A 15,300-nucleotide genomic window follows, 5' to 3' on the forward strand; every position below is an offset into this window, starting at 1 on the left:
TATCTAAGGAATTTTCTGTCTACCTTACAGCGGTCCACTCTGCAACTCATCCAAGGCTGTTCTCCTGCCCTCTGGGGCAGGACTTATCTTTTATACTCTAATTTACGTCTACTTTATTTACAATTAATCACCAATACTTTATACCCACTTTACACCGAGCAGTTTTCCCTTCACCAATCCCGAGTTGGCATCCCGACCCAGAAGATGGATGCCATGAAGAAGAAGAATTTCTTAGTACGCCACAAATCCTCCATCTTGTGTCCAAAAACCCCCTAATGTAAACAATCTTTAAAACCTTATTTTTCTACCTTTAACACATCAATTTACACTCTACTTATTTCTGTGACTCTGTAATTCTGTATATAAAGATGGTAATTTCTCCCAGGGACTTAGATCGAACTCACAGAGATTTCTGGCACCTTGCCAAGGCTTCTGAGCCCCCTGTACAGGCTCCAGGGAAGCCAGGGGAATACCCTGGGTTCCCACACCAGACCTGCCAGTGAGCTGAGTGTGAGTCAGAGAGACTATACAGCACTTATTGTCATGCACTTACTTTGGACCATAATGGCCTTGGCAGGACGATGAGATGGGCAGGAGTGCAAAACATAATTTATCAGCTGAAAACTGGATGACAAAGCCACAAAACCCCACATGTTTGGTTTTTGTGCACATTGTGTTTCCACTCTAACCCTACCCATCAGTGACATTTCCCAGTGACACTTTTTGCTGAAGCCCTCCATCTGCTCTACCCACCCACCAACCCTGTCACAGCCTTCACACCCATCTGTCCTTACATCACTGTGCCTTTCATTGGACTGTGTCAAATGTAACTATTTTCCAGAAGGGATAAGGACTGAATTGCAGTCATCCCAATTCAGATTTGTGCCCATAACTACAGTTACTAAAAGTTCCATTTTTGTGAGTGTTCCCTTCTTTATAAGTTAGAGGTGGATCTGAGACAATGATTGAAAAAATAGTTGACAAGTATCCTTTATCCTTTCCTTTCCACCCCTTGCTCTTCTCTTCTCTTCTCTTCTCTTCTCTTCTCTTCTCTTCTCTTCTCTTCTCTTCTCTTCTCTTCTCTTCTCTTCTCTTCTCTTCTCTTCTCTTCCTCTTCTCCACAGTACAGTGACAAATCTGGGTTACACAGTATACCTTTCTAAGTATGTAAATCTTTCCTAGAAGGCTGTTACAATTGCTGAATAATCTGAGAAACAAACCATCTCTGACTCGTAAAATCCAATACCACATCTTTCACTCAACTGTAATTAGTGCATAAGACCTCATGTTTTCTAAAAGGACAGATTGGCACTCAGCTGATGTGTGTGGTACTGTGTGTGCAGCCCATGCAGTGTGCTCTAGCCCAGACTTTTCCTTTCGAAATAAGTTTTGCTCCGAGTAGTCTGTGGGTGAGAAATGGGCTCTTCAACGTAGGCTGTTACCACTGCATCTAAAAGACTGTGTCTGATAAACAGTATTGCTTATGACCCATGGACAGAGAAAAAGTGTCTGAAATTCAGCACAAGTGCAGGGTCCTGCTCCTGGGGAGGAACAACCCCTGCACCAGCACAGGCTGGGGGCTGAGCTCTTGGAAAGCAGCTCTGTGGAGAAGGACCTGGGGGTGCTGGTGGCAAACAAGCTGTCCATGACCAGCAGTGGGCAGGAAGGGGATCCTAGGGGGCATTAGGAACAGCATTGCCAGCAGGTCATGGGAGGAGATCCTGCCCTTCTACTCAGCCCTGGTGAGGCACATCTGGAGTTTTGTGTCCAGTTCTGGGCTCCTCAGGACAAGAGAGACTTGGAGCCCTGTGTGCAGTGGAGGGTCACAAAGATGATTAAGGGACTGGGGCATCTCACCAATGCCTTTGTGAGAATATAAGTTTAGTGGTTTCCATTTCTGTTCATGATTTATACATCCATCTTTTCTGTCAGATAAACCATCACAGGAGAGATATGATATGAAAAATTCTAAGGTCTTGATTGTTTAGCCAGAAGTTTTCCAGTAATTGCGATACCCTGTGAAACATCACAGTATTTAAAAGTCATGCCACAAGTAGCTCCTTTGTACCTTTACATGAAAGAACATTGTACTATAAAGTATTATGAAATATGTAAAAAGCCAGATGTCCTGACACCTACTTGACCCAAACTCTGTGTCCTTATTCATGACTGCCTGATTTCTTTTTGAGTCAGAAAGATTTTGCAGTGGGTTCTGGAATATTTGGAAGGAGCAAGAAATATAGAGATATACATTAGACTGAAATAATAGATTTTCCGCAGACTGTGAATCTTTTTTGAAAATAGCAGAACCTCCATATTTGTTTATATTGTCCTTGAAAGGGTGCAGATTTTTAGCTAGCTGCAGAGGTGGCTTCAGTCCAAAAAGAGGAAAGAATCCTGTGGCAAACAAGAGTGGTGAATTAACACACTTCACCACCGCCTTGTGCAGGATAAACACAAAATATCTTTCCCAGGGGATCTTCTGAGATTAAGATTTCTCCCCTCTGGCTCTGACTTTCTCCAATTTGCAGATTGTAGGGAAGGTCACCCCCTTCCTATGCACCTTATTCCTCATCCATATGAAAAACCCAGTTCCCTCTATTATCTCTACTGTCTTTCAAAAACATAACTCCCAGCATCCTCTGTGTTTTGCTCCATAGTTTTTTGTTTGGAGGGAAGGAGGATGATGAAAGGAAGAGCATGGACATTTCACATGCAGCCCAGTTATTTCTGCAGAGCCCTATCCACAGTAGGGTATCTGTTGGCACCTTTTATCATGTCAGTAGAACTATTGGTAGTCTAAGAGGAAGAAAAAACAACGGCAGTAAAACTAGGAAATGTCTTTCATAAAATTTCCTTTTCATGTGGATGCTCCTTTATAGGATATTTCAATCCCCTCAAAATCAATCTGAGAACTACTCAAAATAATAAAGGAATATGGCTCAATTTCTGGCTATAAGATAAATGACATGAAAGAAAAGTTCTGAACCTAAGTGGAAGGAATAGAGACAGTATTGGTACCCTGGATATATTTGAACAGAAACAAAAAGGACTGAGGTATGTAGTTACCTCTCATAGACTGATTCTATAGGACGTGAAGGGACCAAGTAATAAAATATTTACCTGAAGCAGTTTTCCTTTTTCTTAGCAGAGAAAAGAGAGATAATTGGAATAAAACTTCTTGAAATAAAGTTCTCTTCCAGCATTTTTCACTATCATTCCTCAAGAAACAGTGGGAACTGGTGGATAATTACATATCAAAATTCACATGAACCACAAATTGTGGAATAAATACTATGCAGGTCTAGAGTGCAAAGATGCAATTGCAGATGAAGATTCAATTTATAATGGATATAGTTAAATATAATAAGATCAAAAATTTAGACTTCAGAAAATTAGCAGAACTAGTCTAGCGATATAATTTATTGCTCGATTAAATTTGGGAAACTCACAATGCATTTACTGAGTAGAGGATAAAAGAAACTAGCATTTTTCCTCATTGTTAATGTCACCTCTATGAATGACATCTAATTTCACAAATCATGTTAGAAGCAAATGGCTATCAAAAGCAAAAAGTGTAACTACATAACCAAACCAGGAGGTTGTTCCAAAATTTGCCAAGTAGAAATTCCTAATGGGCCTTTAAATTGCACCTGTTAAGCTCTGTCTTAACTCATTAATGCAGATACAGATCTCATACATAGCTGGGTTCATTAGTCTGGCCCTGTAGCCTTATTATGAAGAGCAGCTCTTTGGTCCAGATGGCTCTCTTCCTCCTCACTCACCTGTGTGCCAGGGGAGAGCTGAGGAAACATCCCCTGAGGATGAACAGGAGGCTTCTGGGTGCTAATAAGCCACTAGGAAAACTGAAAGCCATCCAGACAAGATAGAATGGGGTCCCTGCAGTAAACCTTGCCCAAGTTTGTTCTCCCTAAGAGTACTGTTTCCACCTCTATGATTTGGAGCAAGACTCTGGAGGAGTGTCTCACTGCAGTGAGTCCCCAGTGCTCCTCTGAGTCCTTCTCCCCATTTGAGCCTCCTTTCTCCTCCTTCTGCCCTGCCTGCAGCCCAGTGTAGTGCTCTACACGAGGCAGCCTGGCCCCAGCTGCTCCACCACCACTGTCTCCTGAGACAGGAGCATCCCCAGCTGAGCAGCAAGCCTGTTCTGGGACAGCCCTCGAGCCAAAAAAAAAGGAGAAGCATAGCAAGTGTAAGGATGCAGCATAATTAAAAATGGCAGGATTCAGTGTACCACGTTTGTTTGATAAAATTGAACAAACAGAACATCAATAGGCATAAATTCATAAAAGATATTACATGGATTTTCATCCATAAATATATATGGCTCAAGTCCCTTTGTATATCATTCCCACATTCCTCAAAGAGCTTTCTTGCATCCTAAGTATATACAATAAAAACTGAAAGGTGCTTGTAGACAGGTGGAGAGCTATTCCAAGGAGAAGGATGCAAAAGGAAATAATGAGGTAAACAGGCTCAACTTAAAGTTAAAAAGTTGGTATTTTTTTAATGTTCTTTATAGAACTCTCAGGCAGCATGGATATCATGAGGTTACTGTGGGGAAAAGAAATGAACCATCAAATCTCTCCAGATTGCCAGAAGCAAACAACACTTAGCACTATTGTCAGTACAGTTTCTCCCTTGTGGCTTGAACAATGCTTGAAAATTATGATTAGATACAATTGAAACAGTCAGTGTACACAATAAAAGGCATGAGAGAATGCATTGTTAGGAAAAAGCCAATTAATGAGTTTTCTTACAGTGAGGTAGTCTACAAAAAGTAGCCTTCAGAGTGCATTTAAGAGGAATATGACCTTTTTCTCTAATATGCACAAAAACTTTTGAGATATATTAACTTAGTGACAGCTGTGAGTGCGGGATATATAGAATTCTTTAATTTGTGAGGAGAGAAAAATAATTCATAAATGACTTTGACTTGAATCTTGAGTCCAAAAAGGGGCTGGTTATAAACTTCAGACCCAGTGTTTGACATTAGCCAAGGTGACTTTGGTTCTTCCACATGCACGCCAATTTAGCAGCTACTGTTGTTCCATAATAATGTCCTTGAAGTCCCCAAAGCAAAGACAGAACAGAAGACATGGTTTTTCTTCATGTGTTTTTCAGTGCATTCTATAGACATGTGCTATGAAACGATAAAAAAATATATCTACTTTTTTTCCTTACCATATTAACCAAGAAAGTGTCTTGGCAAAATATGAATAAGCTAATTAAAAAGTAAACCACACACATTTTTAGTGACTAAGAAATACATCATTTTAATTAATGGTTTCCCAGGTATGTTTTGCTAAAAATATAGAATTTCCAGCGTATAATACACACCTATTCCATATATAGCACCTACTTTTCTGCTTGTTACATGGAAAATAGTTCCTGTTGTCATAAGTTTCAGCTACTGTTAGTGGAAATAAGAAATTAAGATAGAAAACATTTCTATTTCTTGCTGTCTTTTTTTAAATTATGCATACAAAATTTTAAAACGGTATTGTTTCCTGCAACATGAACAATCATTGTCTAAGTGATTAGTGAGATTTAATACTTTTATTTTTTCATATGTAAGTTAAGAACATCTTAATTTTATCACAGCCATTGTGGTAGTCCTTTCCATAAGGGGCTTTTGAGAATATTATCTGAGAAGAGAGCCTGCATTTGAATGGCTAAGTATAAGATTTCACTCCAAACAGAAACTGTGGAAATAAAACTATAAGCAAAGATCCTGTGAGGAATCCTTTCTTGACTTCTCATCACTTCCTCCTGCTACAATTTGACGATTTCTGCTCCAAATTCAATTGGAGAGAAGTTAACAAGACTGCATTATGTTTTTCCTTGCCCCTAAAATCACGGTATGTTTTCAACATATGAGTTATTTTAGACTCATATGAACTACCAAGACTTTCAGAACAATGCAGTGTGCCTTTCAGTGTAGCAGACAGCATATGTTCTGTCTCACAGAATGGCAGCTACCTCTGCAGGCTGCCAAGTCCCATAAATTCAATGGTGCAGCCTACAGAAAGCAGGATCCTAATGGTAATATATCTATAGACAGAAATTCATGGTGCTAGAAAGGCTCATTCAATCATCTAGTTGGACTTTCTATATATTGAGGGGCTCTTAAATTTCACCATGTAGCCCACTCTGCAGGAATAAATACATAGCTAGTCATCTTTATCACCCCTGGCAGTTTGTAATGAGCTTCAGAGCCTGCAGTGCACACAGGGCAGGACTGCCACAGCTCCTAGGACAGAAGGAGGGGATCCACCAGAATAGAGACTTCCCTCTAAACCTGTGTCTTCAAGCCACTTTCCTTCATATTTTTGCTGCTCTCACATGAAACTCTGCAGGTTGTGGGCCTGCAACCCTGAGAATACACAGACTAGCTCCTTCTGCAGCCTAACAACATGTAGCACTTGCAGGCATGAGTCTTGGGGTGAGCCAGGCACTACAGGAAGAGAAAGTAAGATGGCAGGTCCATGTTTCTGATGGTGGAATTTTTTGGGATCGTGATGGCCTCCCTTAAGCCTAAGGCTACTGGTGTCTTCACAGGCTGAAATTTGTGTGTGCCAATCACAGCAAACAGCAAGGCAAGCAGTGTCAACACAGAAGACTTCAGAGAAAACACCTGACTTGAAGGTCAACAGCTTTACAGAGTAAATGCTGGTGTTGTGCTGGCACAGAAAACCTGCCAGGTTTAGAGTGTAACCAGGAAACCTACAGTCTTTTGAAGTTGCCTTTGGGGTAGACTACAGATAAGTATTGAACAAAATTGTGGTTATGGTTTCATGTTTGTGCCTGAGGGGATAAGGATGCCTTTCCCAAAGACCCCAACATGTAGCAATTCATTAGGAATGCACAAAGACACCTTTTCTGCTAATCTGTACTGCAGAAATGGGACCTAGCAGTATGAGACATGGCCATGATTTAAAATATGGTAGAAACTCACTTTGAAATACTATACCTTGATGTGTGACATGCCTAACACAGGAACAGAGTAAGATTTGCTGAATTCAGCCTCCCATGCTGTTTTTGATTGTCAGGTATAACTGGCCTGTTCTGATTCATACAACTGTCCCTACCAAGACAAGTACATATGACTCAGAGATCAGCTATCAATTCATAGGGGTCCCTATATCAAATGCATATGCTATATGGTGTTCTCTGTCACTACAATGCCTTCTTCTTCATATTTTGCATTCACTTCCCTCTTTCATTAAGCTTGCTTTCCAGATAGTTGGTTAAGTTAATGTATTTGCACTTGGCTCATGCATTAATCTCTGCAAACTACATGACATTTTGCATACCGTGCACCTTGTCATAAATTACTGCTTACTTCATGGTATGTATAACCCTGTATTTCCAACACCATAAATAAGGTAAAGCAATGCCTCAGCTACTGCTGCCTCACAGAATAGCATTGACAGAAAAAAAGCCATTCACAAATAGAGAAATAATGAAGATTTCTTTTCAATCTAATGGGCATTAGGGAAAATATTTTAAAGTTCAGCAAGTAGTTGGAATTTTAATATATAAGTTTACTAACACAGCTCCTAGAGCTGACCACGAATTCTAAGAAGCATAAGAAAATGTCACTGTGCTATGAGATAAGGAGTCACTTAATCTTCCCTGTCTTATTCCTTCCTTTGTTCAGTTTTCCTTTATTAACACAAGAACAACAGGTTTCCTTAGGTTTTGAAGTATTCTTATTTATCTGCCTTTGCTGAAGTTCAGTTCTGTAGCTGAATAACTAGCTGGGGGCTCACACAGTGTCTGTCAGTCCTTGCAAACTGCAGCAGCGATATGAAACAAAAGGAGGAGCTCTTAATATCTGCAGTGAGGAAAGTTGGACAGACTTTCCCTACCCTTCAGACTGGAGGCACAGAACTCCCTGGATACAAATTACCCCAGCCTCACTGATCCTCCCACTGGAGCTGTGGGATCTCACAGTTTGTCCTCATCAGGAAGATAAATTTTCTAGAATCACACCATGTTCCAGTGGAAAAATTAAATTACTGAACAAAAGCTATTTTCTGGCTAATCTTCCAGAAACCCTTCCATCATCAAGCAAACAAGAAAATTGCATTCATCCTGACACTCTTTTATTCAGACATACAGTGGTAAAAGGCAAGAGTTGTAAGCAAAGCCATAAAGTCTTCTGGACACTAACAAAAGCTTTTTCTTCTCATCATAGCTGCAATAAGATCTGAAATATTCTTAATGTTCAAATGGCTGCTCTCCTGTCTGATTTCTTGTGTGCTGCACTTGTACCACTGTCTGAAGGTTGCTGTTTTTGTTTCCCATTTTTTTGAATTCCCACAAAAATGTAGAATGAATATAGCTCTTGTAGAAATCTGCCGTTGGGAGCCCAGAGATGCTCAGGTGGTTTCACATAAAGTTTTAAGTGTTTGCTAGGAGCAGTGCTCAAAGCTTTCATTATGGAATCAAGTTGAAGTAACAGTAACAAAAACCCATCCAACACATGAGATAGTAAAAGAATGTCATGGGAGATCTGCAGTTTCAGATGCAAGTTTGTTGATGTTCACATCCACTGCATTTTTTTTTTAAAAAACCTGGAATACATCTGCAAGGCAGCTGTATTAAGACTGAGGTAGTATAGAGTGATACTGCTAAGTTTAATACTTGAGCAGTAAAAGTCTAGTCCAAAAAATAAGAAGGAGTCAGTCCTTCCTGAGGGCAGAAGACTTCTTGCCAAGTTGGAGAATGCTACTTTCCTGCTGTGACCTCCTTGATGTCTGCTCTGTATTTTCCTGCATTCTCTGTGATACATTGATCTGAAATGCTGCCAAGGTGTGGGATGCATTTGTCATGCCCTTGCTTCTCACCAGTATTGATGCAGTGTTTTTTCTCACACTTGCTCTCCTGAAGGAATGCCTGTCCTCAGCAAAGATCTATTTCCTCCCTTTCCAGGTTCAGCTTTGGAATACAATCGAAACCCTGTTTGATTCTGTGGATTCTCCCACATACATTTCTTTTTATCTCAAAAGTCAGTTACATCAGTTAATCACAAGGAATATTATGTGAGGTATGTGTGGGGCAATATACAAATGTCAAATCTTGTTGCTGCAGGCTAAAAGGGAAATGCTGTTTATGAAATATGTTTTAGGAACTGAAAAGACCAGAGCATTTTTAGGCTGGAGTTTGCCAGCAACCTAAGTGCCCCTATCCCTGAAATTCAGGTGACACATAGGCTTGAATCAGAGTTATGCCATTTGCAATTATTTTAAAGCAAATACATGTGCCTTCAGAGATAACATTCAAAGAAAACAAAAACTTAGACAATAGACTTTTTGTTTTTCAGAATGTTTGGAATGGCAAAAATCTTCTATTGCAAAGACACAAACAAGACATTAATAAATTAAATTAACAGATAAGCAGTTTAAAATTATCATGGAGAAAAATACATTATTTCTTTGTTATTGTCCAAGATGTTATTTGCTAAGGAAGCCTACATTTTAAAGGGACAGGATAAAAGACTTGACTTCAAGCTGGGCTGAATTTCTGTTATGTTGATAATGTCAAAGTCCCCATTCTTGACAGAAGTCTGGTGAATCCCCAGGAGAGCTGGTTACTGGCAAATTCCTCATGCAAATTTCCTTTTCTTCTATATTTCTGAATTTCATCTAATTCATGATGGTGCTATTTTCAAGGGAAAATATTGGCATTCTGGGCCTTTTCTACATTTAAAGCATTTCACGGAATTGCCACCAGTAAATTTCACTATCAGACACATTCTCTTGTATCACAAATATTAATTAAACAAAAAATGGGATCATCATGTATAGGCAAGGAATCTGACAGGGAGATCAAAAACACTGGTTTTATAGCCCACAAAATAAAACCTAATTTTTATTTTTCCAGTGCCAACAACACTGTTGAACATGAGGGCAAAAGCATGACTGCTCCTGGAACTGAGAATCTCAAAATAACAGCTTCTGGGGAAGAAACAAACCCCCAGTGACCAGAGTAAACCAAACCAGATACACTTAATCCCAGAACAGCAAGAAACAAAACAGATTGAGTCACAAGCTGAGCAGTAAAGATTTTTAATAAATTTTCAGTTTGGAAAATACTATATGACTGCAAACAGAAAGATACCTCTATGGAAGGGGTAAAAATCAGCACATTCTATGGCTGGTTCACCACTCTGACCTCAATAGCACACTAGAACATATTTTTGAAGAAAGGGGGAGAAATAAGGTCTGCATCTTCTTTAGCAGGAACTTATTTTCAAGATAATAGGTTAATATGACTGGACAAAACATCTGTCACAGCACAGCATGGAAAATGTTGGAATGCACTTCAAGCATCTTGCAGCTCTCCTGTACTGCTGCAGATGCCCAGACCACCCAAAACAAGTAGCTTCCACTGAGAAGTAATAAAACATGAAAAGTAAGTTCCCCAAAGACAATGCCATCTCAAATGGTGTTTGCTACAAAACAGATTGCCCAGTGATTGCAGGGTGGTAGAGAAGAATAAAGTGAGATAATCAGGATAGCAGAGCCATTGTCTGCACTAACCATTTTCTAGCCTCCGTCACTTCCTATGAGCACAAACTGGATTTAGTTCCTGGCTAGGCTGGACAATTGCATTCCCTTGTCCTGTCTGAATTACTCTGTGTTTTTGCTTCTAAAGGAGTTTATATTACATGTGAAACCCACACAGTTAATCCCTTCTATGATGCACCTCATGGAAACAGGACTGTTATTTCAAAATTTGAATGTGATGTTCACACTTTTTCCATGTGCTGCTCCTGCAGAAGGGAAAATATATTATGTACTAGGAGTTTGTTGCTTGTTACCATCAATTTACTTGTACAAGTAAAATATTATCAGGGTAGAAGGATAAAGATGCATCATGTCTGAACCTGTGAAGAGCATGAAATATCACAATCTCTGTAACCTTCTAGTCCTCAGTCAGTACTCTACAGCACCTGCCTTTACTATCCATAGCTACTGCATTTCTCTTCAGCATCATTCCCCTGCTGAAATACTTCTCGCTGCTCAGTGGAAATAAATCTACACACCAGTGAAACCTTGCTGAGTCTCCCAGGGACTTTAGGCCTCCACTGCAAAAATGATACTTGTACTGGCTTTTAAAAAAGATTGGGCAGAGATGCTGCAGAAGTTCACCGTGCCATTAATACAAGGTGGCAAAAGCACATTTCTTTAGAGCAACTGGCAAATGCTTGGGCTTTTAGCACTTGTTTGAGATAAGCAAACAGATATTTTACTTTGTGTGAGAAAAGGAGCAAAAGCCAGCAAGGTTCTTTTAAAGGATCTTAATATCCTTCTTTCTAAATTACAAATGTTTAGCTTAGCTATTTCTCTGTACTTCACAGACAATAATTTTTACAAAAGGAATTTTTCATTTTCTTACCAGTAGTGTTTGAATTTGTTTCTGTCATTTTCAAACTCGATTTAAAACCAAACCAGAAGGATGAAGGTAAACTAAATCTCTGAGGGATGGTGCATTTCTGTGCCTTGTGACTGCAGGCAGCTGGGCCAATTTCACTGCATTGTTAATCTCCAGCAGTGTGGGCTGTAAAGCAAAGAGCACAGAAAATCACACAAATAGTACAACCCTGACACACTATTGACAGGTGTTGGGCAAGTGGGTACTTGGCAGAGGCTGAATAGGGAGAAATGAAATGGAATAAAATAAGCACTGGGTATGGGAGGTATCATAGCATTTCTGAGGCAGGGAGCATGGCGAGTCGCAAGAAGCTTCACCAGTAGCACAGAGAGGGTGGGTAATAGGATTGGAAGTTTAGGAACTGTGTCTGTCTGGCCCAGGGAGTCATGGCACAGGCAGTAGGTCTGCTTTGTGTGCACTGATTGAATTGGGACCTTTACAGTTCCAGCTGAATCACTCAACGACAACACATTTCAAGAAAATTCATTACCACGGCCATTTCTTCTTTTTTATTTCTTTTTCTAAAAAATATTGACAGTTGAAATCATAACATATGGGCTATGTTACACATATGAAAAATGATTGCATAGCACTTAAGTTTCCTCCCTCAATGAATTTCTGAAAGCCTCCATCTTGGCTTTTGGATGCAGGGAGAGGCTAGACATACCAAAATCCTGATTAGCAGTCATTGGCCAATTTCTATTCTATTTTTCCCTCTACCACTTAAGCTATCCCTCTTGTGAACAAATAAAGAAGACACTGAATTGTATGACTCCTGATCTTCATCTGGAAATGTACACCTAATAAACATCTTAGACACTGAAAAAACACATCATTCACTTCTCTGCTACTGCTGCATCTATTACTTCAACATCTTTTCAGTGGTTTTAGATGGTTTTTGCTTGCAGTAACCCTAACAGAAACATGATACAAATACTTGTTTAATTCCTCATATTTAGTTTTTGCTGGTCTTTGTGAATATGTGCTGCTCACAAAAATCAGCCTATACCAACAAGCTTGAATGCACTTGTCTCCCAAGAATTCATTCTAAGCAGTTGGTAGAGTGTGGCTTATTTGAAGTGCTTGCTCCCACACTTTGACATTTGCTATTTTAAATTCTACTTTACAGTTGTGTCTGATTGAATTAGGAGAAGGGAACAAAGCACAATATTGCTTGTTAGTTGAAATAACCTGCATTTTCCTTCTTGCTCTATAAGAAGGCATCTTGACATATTGCAGCTTTGTGGAAATAGTCTGGGGAGACAGGCTGACTTCATTGCTCCTGCCATCAAGTTCTAGAGTTGAATCCAGACTCTTTAAGGAGAATTAGAATAATCAGACAGTGGCTGATACCATATCTAGATCTAAAAAGCCAAAAAAAACAGAAGGAAAAAACCCTCATTCATCCTGTGTTGGTGGAATGGAAATCAGATTAGCCATGACAGGCACAGTGAAATATGTGTCTGCCAGGGCACAGAGATCATTAAAAGCAGAGGAACACCAGGGAAGACTGTGGCTTGGGAACTGAGTTGCTAGAGCTGTAACAGCACACCAAAAGCAGGACAAATATGAAAGACAACAGCCCCAGAGACCTGAAATACTCAGCAGTGTTGCCTTTGTAATGCAAGTACTCTCCTACTGGGTCTGCCTCTGAAGGGCCCTCCTGTCAGGCTGAACAGAGAAGAAAGCCAGAGGTACATGAATCCTTGGCTGCTCTGCTGCAGTGATTACTGAAGAGTTCAGCCAAACCACACAGGCTCTCAGGGGTTTGTGCTAAGAACCATCCACGGCCACTGAACTCAGGAACTCACACTTACATGTGCCTGGAATTTCTCCAGCTAAAAAAAAGTTTTCTTCCACTTCTTCGAAGACATTTAGGAAAGCTTATATTTAGGCTAGAGATGTTTTTCAAAGAGAGAGTTCATGGCTAGCTTGTTTAATAGTAAAGCCTTCTTTTTCAAGCAAAAAACCTTCAGTTTCTGATTTCTCTGTGTGTGTGATGGGTAGAGGGTTTTGTTATCCTAAGTGCTCCTCTAAGGCAGGTGTACTTGGTTTATGGAACAAAACTAAATTGTCATATCTTTTTCCAATACCAGCTACATTATTTCTGCAAAACCTAAACTGTATCTCTGTGCCTAGGATGCATGCAAATAATACAGAAGTGGTAAAAAGAAAGGAAGAAAAATTATTTTTCCTATACCTTGCTCTTTATTTTACCAGAAAACACAATCAGTGTTACCATGTACGAGTATAATATTCCCTAGGTAAAGCAGCACTCTACTGCATCTATCTATTTATTGCACAGTAAATGAATATGGGTTGGGTAAGTGCCACATGAGAGCTGCTCAGGAATAGTGCAACATTGCCACCATGTGCTCTGCACTGAGAACTGGTTTTATGGAGTCAATACAGCTACCCTCCTTTCTGCCTTATTTTAGAGAAAAAGAAAAAAAATAAGGGTAACAAGTAAGGACTTTCTCCCCAACAAAAATTTTTGGTTTACTGTGGATTTAGGCACCGGGAAACTGTCTGGAGCATTGCCCATCAGCAATGCCAGCAGGCAGCACACTTGGGAGTCTCCTATTGGTCTGTTGTTCTCGTGGGGCACATGAATTGCATTAGGAATTAATGATCCCAGGCTTAAGTGGAAAATTCAAGAACTGAAATAGATCAGGAGGGAGTGTTTTTTCTAAAAATACCATAGTTCTTTAACATTTTTGCTGAAACTGCCAAGCAGCATCTTCCTAGAGCAATGCAATGAAAATCACATTCTAGTTACACTGGGAATGATTAGCCATGCATGATTGCCTTTCAGGATCACTGACATTTTCAATCACCTTTGACACAACCTTGTTCTTTTTCCAAAGGGCTGGGTCTCGAGTAAGTGTGATGCTGATCTCAGCACTAACAGAATTCACAAACCTTGCCTTTCAAAAAGGCTAGAATGTATTTTTTTTGCTCTTGATGAAAAAAGCTAAACACTAAACATAGAACCTGAGTGCAATCAGGCTACAGTAGAGTGAAGGCATGCTATGGTTTTGGTATTTTTCACTTGGGAGAGCTGAAGAAGCACATAAATGTATGGCATCTGCGATGGCAGGAAAGGCAAATTTCAATAACAAAGAAGAAACAAGAGGTTTTTGTTTCACAATCTCAGTTGATGGGAAGGTGGAGGGCTACACTGAACCATTCATGCCACAGTTGGAAAAGCAAATACGTGATGGTAGCAGCAGTGTGGATACATTTACTGACTACTCCCAGTCAATTAAGCCTGACCACCACAGCCAAGGTCACTGAAGCCACAGTCCTCAGCTGGTCCAGAAGAGGGGCAGCAAACCTGCTTGGACCAGGAAGGGGCAGACACTGAGCTGGCCCCTTTGCCCTACTGACACCCTGAGAGTGCCACAAGCAAATTTGAAATGTATCCTTGAGGAAATTAATCTTTACTGATTTAACTGGCACAAATTGCACCTCTCTACCTAATGCCAGGCATGTCATGCAGCCATTCTGGTTCCTGGTTTTGCCATTCTGGTCAACACTAAATATTTCTATTGGTACACAAGATTAGAAAGCACATCTGACAGCACTCCTTGCTTACTGCTGTTTTCCAGCCCAATTATGTCGCAATTGAAAATTTTAATTATGAAATCTAAGACTTCTAATTAAATTAAATCTCTAAATAGTTAAGAGTATACTAAATCAGAACTTATCATTCCTATGGTACAGTGCTCACAGCCACAATTTTGCACCTCTGAAATTCATTTCTAGTACAGATTTTCCTTCACACTGCTGCTAGAAAGCTTCCTATCCCACCTCAAGTCTTTCCATAACCATAGC

The sequence above is a fragment of the Catharus ustulatus genome, chromosome 6 (genome assembly GCF_009819885.2).
Source record: "Catharus ustulatus isolate bCatUst1 chromosome 6, bCatUst1.pri.v2, whole genome shotgun sequence".
Taxonomy (NCBI): Eukaryota; Metazoa; Chordata; class Aves; order Passeriformes; family Turdidae; genus Catharus; species Catharus ustulatus.